Source organism: Triticum dicoccoides, chromosome 7B, assembly GCF_002162155.2.
Source record: "Triticum dicoccoides isolate Atlit2015 ecotype Zavitan chromosome 7B, WEW_v2.0, whole genome shotgun sequence".
Classification (NCBI taxonomy): Eukaryota; Viridiplantae; Streptophyta; class Magnoliopsida; order Poales; family Poaceae; genus Triticum; species Triticum dicoccoides.
Window position 1 is genome coordinate 287,996,764 of NC_041393.1, and position 13,511 is coordinate 288,010,274.

Below are 13,511 nucleotides of genomic sequence, written 5' to 3' on the forward strand. Positions count from 1 at the left end.
GGCCAGCTTGGGGAAGAGGCAAGGCGGCGGCGGCTCGGGGTTGGACTCCTCGAGTCTGGCGGCGACACGGCGGCGGGAGGCGGTGGCGCTGGCGCGAGCCGGCCTGGCTCGGCTGGGCCTTCGGCCCAGTCGGGCGCGGAGATATTTTTTAAGTAATTCCGCCGAACTAAGAGAATCCTAGAAAAATAAATAAAAATCTAAAAATGCCAAAACAAATTTTCACCGTCTAAAAAAATATTTAGAACGAGATGAACATTTTCTTGGCCCTAAAATGCAGTTTTGAAAACATGCAATTTTTCCTAAATTCAAATAAAATAGCAAAAACTCCAAAATAAAACTTATTTGATTTTTTATTAAATCCTCAATATTTCTTTATTTTGGGAAAGTCATTTTATTCTCTCTCTCATATTTTTATAATTGAAATAATTGAAGATAAAATAAATAAAATCAAATGATCCTATTTTCAAAATTCGAGAAAACTCAAATATAAAAATAATGAAATCCCCAACTCTCTCCGAGGGTCCTTGAGTTGTTTAGAATTTCTAGGATCAAACCAAAAGCAAATAAATATGATATGCATTGATGATCTAGTGTATAACATTCCAAATTGAAAATTTGGGATGTTACAAGTAATCAGGAGGCTCTAGCCTATAGGGCAAGATATACACGTGAATATATGTACAATTTTTTTTGTTAAACCAAGGCCAATTTCCATGTATGTAATGGCAATGGTGGGTAATTTTAATCACTTAAATCTAATGGCTATTAATCATTAATCCACCAAATAGATGGTTAGATCTTTCCAATTATTGTGGGAATTAAAATCCATTTCTCTTTTTTGTGGTTAACCTATCAATTACTTATATATACATTTTTTTGTTAAACCAAGGCCAATTTCCATGTATGTAATGGCAATGGTGGGTAATTTTAATCACTTAAATCTAATGGCTATATAATCGTTAATCCACCAAATAGATGGTTAGATCTTTCTAATTATTGTGGGAATTTTAATCTATTTATCTTTTTTGTGGTTAACCCATCAATTAATTTTTATATATAAATAGATTACGGTCACGATGAACCAGATGCATAGGATAAAACTTCTGATGAAATTACAATTTCAATCGGTTGTAGTTCCATGATCCAATATCATCACATAGCCTAAACCATGTCAATGCCTTTCCCTTCAAAGATAAATGGTATAACTTCTTCTTGATAACATCCTCGGGCATACCTGCAAGCTTAAATAATCCACAAACTTCATCCACATAGATTAGGTGTATATCGGGATGTAATGTTCCATCTCCTGTAAGAGGATTAGCTAGCAGTTTCTCTATCATACCCGAAGGAATTTCAAAGTAAACATTTTCAGTAGGTTCAGTAGGTTGAGGAGCAACTCTTTGCATTTCTGGTCGGGGTGAAGATACCCCGAACGAGCCCCTCAAAGGATTATTGTCCATAGTAACAAGTGACAGTAAATTTCAGCACACTATATAAAATTTTCATTACCAAATTCCACCTACCAAAGGCGCTTCACTCCCCGGCAACGGCACCAGAAAAGAGTCTTGATGACCCACAAGTATAGGGAATCTATCGTAGTCCTTTCAATAAGTAAGAGTGTCGAACCCAACAAGGAGCAGAAGGAAATGACAAGCAATTTTTAGTAAGGTATTCTCTGCAAGCACTGAAATTATCGATAATAGATAGTTTTGTGAGAAGGTAATATGTAATGGGTAACAAGTAATAAAAGTAAACAAGGTGCAGCAAGGTGCCCCAATCCTTTTTGTAGCAAAGGACAAGCCTGGAAAAACTCTTATAGAAAGCAAAGCGCTCCCGAGGACACATGGGAATTATCGTCAAGATAGTTTTCATCATGCTCATATGATTCGTGTTCGTTACTTTGATAATTTGATATGTGGGTGGACCGATGTTTGGGTACTTAATAATCCCCAAGTGCAGGGAATCATTGTAGCAATTCCCAAAGGTGGAAATGATAAGTATGGAGTGTCGAACCCACAAGGAGCTAAAGGTAAGATCAATATTCTCTCAAGTCCTATCTGCCACTAATACGACTCCACGTACACCGAACGTTTGCTTCCAACTAGAAACGGGAAACAAAACTATGTTGTGGGTATGAAGAGGATAACTTTGTATGATATCGGAGAGCTAAAATATAATAGTAGGTGCTGTTATCATAAAGTTAGAATATATTACTAAATATTAAAAGTAGCGAGTGTGGAATAATGATGGGTCGGTGTGCGGAATTATCCTAGGCAATTGTTAACAAGACCAGTAATCACTATTGCAATTTCATATGAGGGAGATGCATAAGATAACATACTTTCTCTTCTTGGATCATATGCACTTATGATTAGAACTCTAGCAAGCATCCGCAACTACTAAAGATCATTAAGGTAAAACCCAACCATAGCATTAACATATCAAGTCCCCTTTATCCCATACGCAACAACCCCCTTAGTCGGGTTTATGCTTCTACCACTCAAGAAACCCACTATAAGCGAATCATGAACGTATTGCAACACCCTACAACGTGAATCCCTCACGCTTGCGCGACACTGAGGGCACAATAGGACAACACCAAATAAAACATACAACTCATACCAATCTAGATCATCAATCAACCCAAAGACAAAGGATATCTAGTCAAAACATCATAGGATGGCAAAACATCATTGGATCATAATATGTGGCATAAAGCACCATGTTCAAGTAGGGATTACAGCGGGGAGTGGGAGAGTGGACCGCGTAAAAGAGATGAGGATGGTGATGATGATGGTGATGTTGATGAAGACAATCACCGTGGCGATGATTCCCTTCCCGATGGCACTCTGGCGCCACCGAGAGAGAGGAGGAGAGGTTCTCCCCCTTGTGCTTCTTCCTCCATGGCCTCCCCCCTGGTTGGGGAGAGATTCCCCCTCTGGTCCTTTGCCTTCATGGTGATGATGGCCCCTCCGAGATCCTTCCCCACAGCCTCTGGTGATGATGGGCCCCTCCAGCAGGGTGCCAGAGAGGGCCTAGATTGATTTCTCGTGGCTACAGAGGCTTGCGGTGGTGGAACTTCCGATCTAGGTTATTTTCTAGAGGTTTGGGCATTTATAGGAGAGGTTGGCATCAATGATAAGTCAGGGGACCCCACGGGGAGTCCATGAGGCACAGGGGCGCGCCCCTAGGGGTGGGGGCGCCCTCCACCCTCGTGGGCCCCTCGGGACTCCCCTTCGGTAGAATTTTGTTCCTGTATTTTTTATATCTTCCAAAAAAATCTCCGTTGATTTTTAGCGCATTCCAAGAACTTTTATTTCTGCACAAAAACAACACCACGGTAGTTCTGCTGAAAATAGCGTCAGTCTGGGTTAGTTCCAATCAAATCATACCAAAATCATATAAAACTGTTGTAAACATGGCATGGATACTTCATAAGTTATAGATACGTTGGAGATGTATCAGCATCCCCAAACTTAATTCCTGCTCGTCCTCGAGTAGGTAAATCATAAAAGAAATAATTTATGAAGTGTGAATGCGAGCAAGGGCATAAGTTTGATCAATGATAGTTTCAATCACTTTTTCTAGCATCATTATATATCATAACAGTAGCTCAACTCATAGAACTTCTCATGATCAAGTAACAAGCTATTCACATGTTAAAGTATAGATCATATACTTTCTTGAAAACTAACAAACCATGCTCTTAGTCATCAAACAATTGCAATTCATCTTATTTTCAGGAAGGGTCTACGTAAGAGCTTTGGTTTAGCAAACTACACATACTCAACTATCATTTAATCTTTCACATTTGCTAACACTCATGTGATATTTACGGGTTCAAAGTTTTAATCGGACACAGAGAAAGATAGGGTCTTATAGTTTCGCCTTCCAACCTTTTACCTCAAGGGTAATGTCAACAATAATAATTTATGAAAACCTACATCCAGGTGGATATATATGTCCGGATCGCTCCAACACAAAGTGCTTGCCAAAGGAAAAATTGTAAAAAGGAAAGGTGAAGATCACCATGACTCTTGTATAAAGGTAGAAGATAAAAGTAAAAGATAGGCCCTTCGCAGAGGGAAGCAGAGGTTGTCATGCGCTTTTATGGTTGGATGCACAAAATCTTTATGCAAAAGAACGTAACTTTATATTGCCGCTTGTGATAAAGACCTTTATTATGCAGTCCGTCGTTTTTATTTCTTCCCTATCACAAGTTCGTATAAAGCTTATTTTATTTGCACTGATAGATCATACATATTTAAGGAGCAATTTTTATTGCATGCATCGATCACAACTGGTTTAGGGGATGTTTGGAAGCACAAGTAGTATTTCTACTTGGTGCAAAGAATTTGGCTAGCATGAGAGGGAAAGGCAAGCTCAACATGTTGGATGATCCAAGGCAATATAATGTTTCGTATATAGGAAAACATAACCCATTAAGTTCTCTTCCTTGTCCAGCATCAACTTTTTAGCATGTCATATTTTAATGATTGCTCAGAATTACCAAAGATGTCCAAGATAGTATATTTATATGTGAAATCTCTATTCCTTTAATATCTTTCATGAATTGTTCAAGTGACCAATATTACGTTTGCTAACTTTCAATAAGTTTACTACCTATACTTATTATGTGTGAAGTCATTACTCCCCATGTTATAAGCATATGAAACATATATATAAATTCATATTTATGATATTCAATTCATTCAATCATTTACTCATAGGATATACGTGAGGCACGTGAGTAAATGACAAACTACTCTTTTTCATTCAAGATTGAAGATCCAATGATTTTATTCAAACAGCTAGTAAAATTGAAAATACGCTCCAAGCAAAACACATATCATGTGAATAATAAAAATATAGCTCCGAGTAAGGTATACCGATAGTTTTGAAGACGAAAGAGGGGATGCCTTCCGGGGCATCCCCAAGCTTAGGTGCTTGGGTCTTCCTTGAATATTACCTTGGGGTGCCTTGGGAATCCCCAAGCTTAGGGTCTTCCCACTCCTTTTTCTCCTCATATCAATATCTCACTCAAAACATGAAAACTTCAATCACACAAAACTTAACGGAACTTCGTGAGATGGGTTAGTATGATAAAGAGTAAATCATTAACTTTTGTACTGTCAAAGACAAGATCCATAATTTTTCTCACACAATACCTACTGTACCATATCATTTCTACAATTTATATTGAGCAATATAAGCCATAGAAACTAGAAAACAAGCAAACTATGCAATTAAAACAGAATTTGCCAGAAACGGAACAGTCTGTAATGATCTGGACAACAACCATATTTGTGCTACTCCAAAAATTATAAAATAAATTTTTGGACGTGACAAATTTGTCTATTAATCTTCTGCAAAAAGAATAAACTCAAAATTGCTCTTCTGTAAAAAATGACAGCTAATCCCGTGAGTGCAAAGTTTCTGTTTTTACAGCAAAATCACATTAACTTTCACCCAAGTCTTCCCAAAGGTCTTACTTGGCACTTTATTGAAACAAAAGCTATAAAATATGATTACTACAGTAGATTAATCATGTGGACACACAAAAAACAGTAAGGGTAAAATTGGGTTGTCTCCCAACAAGTGCTTATCTTTAAAGCCTTATAGCTAGGCATGATGATTTCAATGATGCTCACATAAAAGATAAGAATTGAAACATAAAGAGAGCATCATGAAGAATATGACTAGAAAATTTAAACCTAACCCAATTCCTATGCCTAGGGATTTTGTGAGCACACAACTTATGAAAAATGGAATCAACTAGCATAGGAAGGCAAAACAAGCATAACTTCAAAACATTAAGCACATAGAGAGGAAACTTGATATTGTTGCAACTCCTACAAGCATATATACGTCCCTCATAATAATTTTCAGTATCATCATGAATGAATTCAACAGTATAACCAGCACCTAAAGCATTCTTTTCATGATATACTTGCATAGAAAATTTACTACTCTCCACATAAGCAAAATTCTTCTCATTCGGAATAGTGGGAGTATCATAAGAGACTTGAATACTATAGATTGTTTCCACATTAAAAGAGTAATGTTCAGAAACAGGGTAATCATAATCATGACAAGTTTTATAAATATAATCATCACTACTTTTATAGCATAAGTTTCATCACAATAATCATCATAAGTAGCAACTTGGTTCTCATCATAATCAATTGAAACCTCTTCCAAAATAGTGGAATCATCACTAGATAAAGTCACGACCTCTCCAAATCCACTTTCATATTCATTATAAGATTCAACATCCTCAAAAATAGTGGGATCACTACTTCCTAAAGTTGACACTCTTCCAAACCCACTTTCATCAATATAATCATCATAGGTAAGAGGCATGCTATCATCATAACAACTTTGCATATCAAAACTTGGGAGTCTAAAAATATCATCTTCATTAAACATAGCATCCCCAAGCTTGGGACAAACATTAATTTCAGCAAATATATTCTCAAATAGTCATTCTCATCAAACATAGCATCCCCAAGCTTGGGCCTTTCCATATCATAAGCATAATCACTCTCATCATTAACAGTATGGATAGCACCAATAGTATAGCAATTATCATCATCACAATGAGTAGTAGGAGCAACATCATTTGGGAGGGATACCTTTTTACCTTTGTTGCTCCTTATTTTCTTTTTCTTCTTCACATTATGTGTGGGTTCAACCTTCTTCTTTGAGCTCCTTATAGATGAGATTGGTTGAATAGAAAGCTCCTCCTCGTTACCTGATTCATCATAAGAAATAATAGGAGGATAATGGGAAGTCTCTTCCCTTTCATTAGTATTCTCTTCATCTTCTATTTGCTTTCTTTTCTTTATGTAATTGGCAATATAAGGATTTTCAATGCAATTCACCGCAAAAAACATATAAATCGTCTCTAGATCAAAATCAAGAAGTTTATAACGGGCAAATTCTGGAAGGTGCTTAATTAAACGTTTCATTTCTTCATAACCCATAAGAAAACTAAGTTCATTATAATGTGCAAGGGAAATCAAATCATCACAATTTTTGGACACGATTCGATCATGAAACAATTTTGCATCGGAGATGTAAATGACCACTTTCATTGCAAAGTTCACAAGTATGGCAAATGAAATATAATTCTTCATCACTCACCCTTAGCCTTTCTTGCAACAATTTAGTTTCTACATTCTTATGCCTCTTATAATATCTATCTTCTCTATTTGGTGTGTCCATCCAAACCCAATGCTCTCCACAAAAATCGACATGCTTATAGGAGACATTTTCATCATAACTAGTGCAATCATCGTTAGTACTATGGATATTCAAAGAGTTCATACTAACAACATTGCAATCATGCTCATCATTCAAATATTTAGTGCCAAGCTTTTTAATGCATTCTTCTTCTAGCAATTGAGCACAATTTTCCTTTCCATCATTCTCATGAAAGATACTAAAAAGATGAAGCGTATGAGGCAAATTCAATTACATTTTTTTAAATTTTCTTTTATAAACTAAACTAGTGATAAAACAAGAAACAAAAAGATTCGATTGCAAGATCTAAAGATATACCTTCAAGCACTCACCTCCCCGGCAATGGCGCCAGAAAAGAGCTTGATGTCAACTACGCAACCTTCTCCTTGTAGACATTTTTGGGCCTCCGAGTGCAGAGGTTTGTAGGACAGTAATAAATTTCCCTCAAGTGGATGACCTAAGGTTTATCAATCCGTGGGAAGCATAGGATGAAGATGGTCTCTCTCAAACAACCCTGCAACCAAATAACAAAGAGTCTCCTGTGTCCTCAACACACCCAATACAATGGTAAATTGTATAGGTGCACTAGTTTGGCGAAGAGATGGTGATACAAGTGCAATATGGATGGTAGATATGAGTATTTGTAATCTGAAAATATAAAAACAGCAAGGTAACAAGTGATAAAAGTGAGCGTAAACGGTATTGCAATGCTAGGAAACAAGGCCTAAGGTTCATACTTTTACTAGTGCAAGTTCTCTCAGCAAAAATAACATAGCCGGATCATATAACTATCCCTCAACATGCAACAAAGAGTCACTCCAAAGCCACTAATAGCGGAGAATAAACGAAGAGATTATGGTAGGGTACGAAACCACCTCGAAGTTATCCTTTCTGTTCTATCTATTCAAGAGTCCGTAGTAAAATAACATGAAGCTATTCTTTCCGTTCAATCTATCATACAGTTCATACTAGAATAACACCTTAAGACACAAATAAACCAAAACCCTAATGTCACCTAGATACTCCATTGTCACCTCAAGTATCCGTGGGCATGATTATACGATATGCATCACATAATCTCAGATTCATCTATTCAACCAACACAAAGTAATTCAAAGAGCGCCCCAAAGTTTCTACCAGAGAGTCAAGACGAAAACGTGTGCCAACCCCTATGCATAGGTTCATGGGCCGAACCCGCAAGTTGATCACCAAAACATACATCAAGTAGATCAAGTGAATATCCTATTGTCACCACAGATAAGCACGACAAGACATACATCAAGTTCTCTCAAATCCTTAAAGACTCAATCCGACAAGACAACTTCAAAGGGAAAACTCAATCCATCACAAGAGAGTAGAGGGGGAGAAACATCATAAGATCCAACTATAATAGCAAAGCTCGCGATACATCAAGATCATGCCATAGAGAGAGCACGAGAGAGACAGAGAGATCAAACACATAGCTACTGGTACATACCCGCAGCCCCGAGGGTGAACTACTCCCTCCTCGTTATGGAGAGCGCCGGGACGATGAAGATGGCCACCGGTGAGGGATTCCCCCTCCGGGAGGGTGCCGGAACGGGCTCCTGAGAGGTTTTTGGTGTCTACAGAGGCTTGCAGCGGCGGAACTCCCGATCTATTGTGTTCTTTGATGTTTTTAGGCTATATGGGAATATATAGGCAAAAGAAGTCCGTCGGGGGAGCCTCGAGGGGCCCACAAGGGTGGAGGGCGCGCCCAGGGGGTGGGCGCGCCCCCCTGCCTCGTGGCCTCCTCGAAGCTTCCCTGACTTGCACTCCAAGTCCCCTGGATTGCTTCCGTTCCAAAAATAACGCTCCCGAAGGTTTTGTTCCATTTGGACTCTGTTTGATATTCATTTTCTTCGAAACACTGAAATAGGCAAGAAAACAACAATATGGGTTGGGCCTCCTGTTAATAGGTTAGTCCCAAAAATAATATAAAAGTGTATAATAAAGCCCACAAACATTCAAAACAGGTAATATAATAGCATGGAACAATCAAAAATTATAGATACGTTGGAGACGTATCACACGACGTGGTAAAAAAATTGTCCAATTTGTCTAAAGCTTTATTACAAACCTCTTACAAACCAAAGCTTCTCTCAAGAAGCCTCGTGGTTCCGATAGCGAAACGTGTCCCCCTTGTGGGTGAAACGATAATCGATGCCTCTTTTCGCCTTGTATTTTTTCTATACGTGAACGACAGGATATCTATGCTAAAATTTAAAATTATTCAGGGTTCATTTGTCCACTTTATACATTAATTGAGCTTCCTAGTCATTTAATGTACATATTTCAAATCTGAACTACAAATACATACTCCAGTGCACCAAAATGGCTAGAAAAATCATACATGTCTCGTTGGGTGCATGCTTAGGTCCCATGCAAGGAATGGGAATGAATTAGAATCGTATCAGCGTCCTAACTCGTCCTCAAACATTGGGAATCTTGGTTTTAAATCCCTGTAAATCCAAAACTTACCAAAAAATCATGAAAGTTGGCATGGTGTCACGTCATGGCACATGTATGCCATGGTAAAAAAATTGTCCAATTTGGGCCCTCTCGCAAGAACCCTCATGGTTTCGATAGGGAAACGTGGCCCCCTTGTGGACGAAACAATAATCGCTCCCTCTTCTCGCCTTGTATTTTCTTCTACATGCAACATGGAACAACCACTACAAAAAAATACACTTACGTGATGATACGTGTTTGTCACAGTAGGTCACGTTTTCTGTCATGCATGTACATCCATGACGATTTTATGACAGAATCAAGACAGTCATACCTGTGCTGTCGTAGAACTGTTCCATGACATTACCAAAATTATCATCACGGAAGTGTCCACTTCCACGAGGATAAATCGTGTGTCATAGAAGTGCTTTCGTCAAGGGTGACCGACACGTGGCATCCACCATAACGGCTCGCTGTTAAGCTATCGGGTCCGTTTTTGGATCCGATAACCCGTTAACAACCCTGACCAATGGGGATTTTCCACGTGTAAAATCATCATTGGCCGGAGGAAACACGTGTCGGCTCACCGTTGGGACAGATGTCATCCACTCATTGGACCGAAGGCGCCGATGATACATTGACACGTGACACGGCCCAACAGAGGCCCATTCCTGTGAAAAGGCCGGCCCGTTTGACTTGGTCAAAAGGTGGCAGACCGGCCCATGGAAAGCCTGTTAATGGCCTGTTCAGATATAGCCCATTTACAACCCGCTAACCCAGGGCCCGTTATGACCTATCCAAATTAGGCCTAGTAGCATCACCTGGGCCGTCCAATATGATTCCAGTCCGTTTTAACATCCGACCCATGTATGGCCCATGACGTCTTTCGGCCCATATGAGGACCTTTGTAACTCTTGGCCCATTAATGGCCCGTGGTGAAACTGGCCCGTAATGAACAGTGTATCACATTATACCCATTAACGGCCCACTATTCCATTGGGTCATTTCCAGCCCATGTTATCTTTCGGCCTTCTCAGGGCCCGTTTATTCTTGGGTTCATTTCCAGCATTCATTTACTTATGACCCGTTACTGTAATTTTCTGCTTGTGGGCCAAATTCAACCCATGGTTATAGTCGGCCTGTTTGTGGCTGTTAATACGTTGGGCCGTTTTCATAGCATTATCAAATACGCCGATTAATGACCACCCGTTATGGTCGGCCCATGAATGGACGATTCCAACTCTAGCCCGTTTACGGCTATAATGCAGTCTGTTATTGGCCCATGTTTGGCCAATCAATCATATGGCCCGTATAAGGCCCATTGATGATACGGCCCGTAGAAGGCCCATTGTGTCTACGGCCCATAGACGGCCCATTGTTTCTATGGCCTGTAGAAGGCCCATTGTTTCTATAGCCCGTAGGAGACCCAGTGTCACTATAGTAAATTTGTAGCCCATGGTTATTGTGGCCTAGTTTTAAAAAATAGGTTATTGCGGCCACTAGCAAACCACAGAAAAAGAATTGCACTGACTACAAGCAAACGAATAAACAAGACAACAAGGAAAGAAATAAGCAAGCAACTTACGCTAGGCTTTCATGGCTATTACACATATTACATCCACTGGGCATCAAAGTTCGCCACCAATGCAAATATAGGGAACAAAGCAATATATAAACGCCGCAGCAAAACAAGTCCAGAACTGAAACCACTTCAGAAGAGCTCAAGAAATAATATCCTGGGTACCCATAATGCTGGCAAGATGCTTAGCAAGCTTATTAACTTTCTCTCGTTTGGCGCTTAAATCCTCCAGCGCTTGCTGTTGCACAAGAAAGTATGCATCTGAATTCTGCAGGGACTTCCTCAGTCCTTCGGCTTCTTGCCACAGCATAGCTGACCGATGCCTTTCAGCTTGTAGCTGAGACTGAAGAAGCCGAAGTGATTCAGACAGCGAGTTTGAAGAGCTTGTGCTAGCGGTACTGGCCAGTAACTCGAACACTACATCAACGCAGGACTGTGGGGTTTTCTCACTGTCTACAAGATCATTTTTATCACCTTTCTTGGAGACCAACAGGGTTGTCTCACTATCCTGAACCTTATCTGCATTACTTTCTCTAACATTGCATAGTGGGGGTGCTCTTCTCCAACACTCTGTTCGCATACTACAAGAGAAACAAGCAGACACATCACAGATCTAGCATGTAGTATACGAAACTCATTTTGGTAAACCGGTTCAGTAGTAAGGTGGACAGGATAACAGCATGAAACAAACATATATCTATGTACTATGGTCACTGTATTATCCATATCTTTCTAGTTTATGTTGCCTAATCAAGATAGAGACACAATTCAACTCATATATTTCTAAGACACAGTAGCATAGACAGAATATAAGTTTGAGAAACTACACAACATTGGCAACACTTGTAATGTGCATCACATGAGAACATAACTGTTTATACAACTGAAACTGAAATCAACATAGAGCAAGAAGTTAGAATAGCAATCTAGTTAAAGAAATAGGTTTAAAACATACCTGTTGCGCCATTGGAGTTTCAATTCAATCCTTCAAATTCGAAAGTAGTTGGTATGAGTAAATGCAGTGATGCAACAACAAAGGAGTATGGACCATAGCTACGGAATCTAACATGAGAACAGTTGCTCTTCTGCTTTAAACGTGGAGTTTGGGTTCGCTGTGGTGGTCTTCGTGCTTTGGGCACTGCAGTTGCTTTAGAAACTGCTCATGTGGGGGTACTCTATGGTGGACATGGTGCTTTGTCAACTAGAAGTGGGTTACTATCCACTAGGGTTGCGGTTAGATGGGTTGTAGCTGGTTCTCTTCCCAACTGTGTAAGTGTGCAATGTGGAAGAGTCTCGATTATGTGTGGTGGGGCTATTTTGTGGGCCAGTACAACCATGGTTCTATCTGCATCAACAGGTAGCACTGTCTTTTGTGAAGAATGGGTTTTTTCTCCCTTAGATACTGCCATAACCCCCTTCGATTGAAATGGCTGATAAACAAGAAAAGAAATTGAACGTACAGACATTGTATGATAGATAGATGTGGTAATTCACATATATGTTGTCTAACCAAACAGGACAGCATGACACAATTTCACATATATAATGCCTAACTAAACGGGATAACATGACACAGTTTCAGATATATGATGGATAACTTAACAGGATATAATGGCATACTTCAACATATGATGAGTATCTAAACAGGATGGCATGACAAAACTATATGATGTCTTTCTAAAATAGGTTGGGATGAAATAATTCACATACATGTTGTCTAAGTATACATGATGGCATGATATAATTGACATAATTGATTCATATACTAAGCAGCTGGCACTAGCATGTATGATCTCTAAACTAAGCAGATGGAATTCAATATTGTGCATAGGATGTCTAAACTAAGCAATGCAAGACACCATATGCATGATATGAGAAATATAAACATTGCAACTTAGAGCATACACCTTAGGTGAGATATAGGACTGGTCATCTGTCTTTGAATCCTCCTCTGAGGAGCTCCCTGTAACCGTCGAGATATATGCTTCAACAGGTACCATTGCGTGCTCTGAAGACCTTGTTTTCACTCCAGATTTTTCCTTAACCGGCTCAAATGGCTGGTACACATGAAGAGTAGTTCAATATACACAGATTGTCAACAAATGGAATACGTAATGAAAAAAAAGATGGCATGAGATAATTCACATATATCATGCCTGGCTACATGGTGGTGCATAATTCACATATAGGATAACTGGCTGAAAAACATGGCATTGCA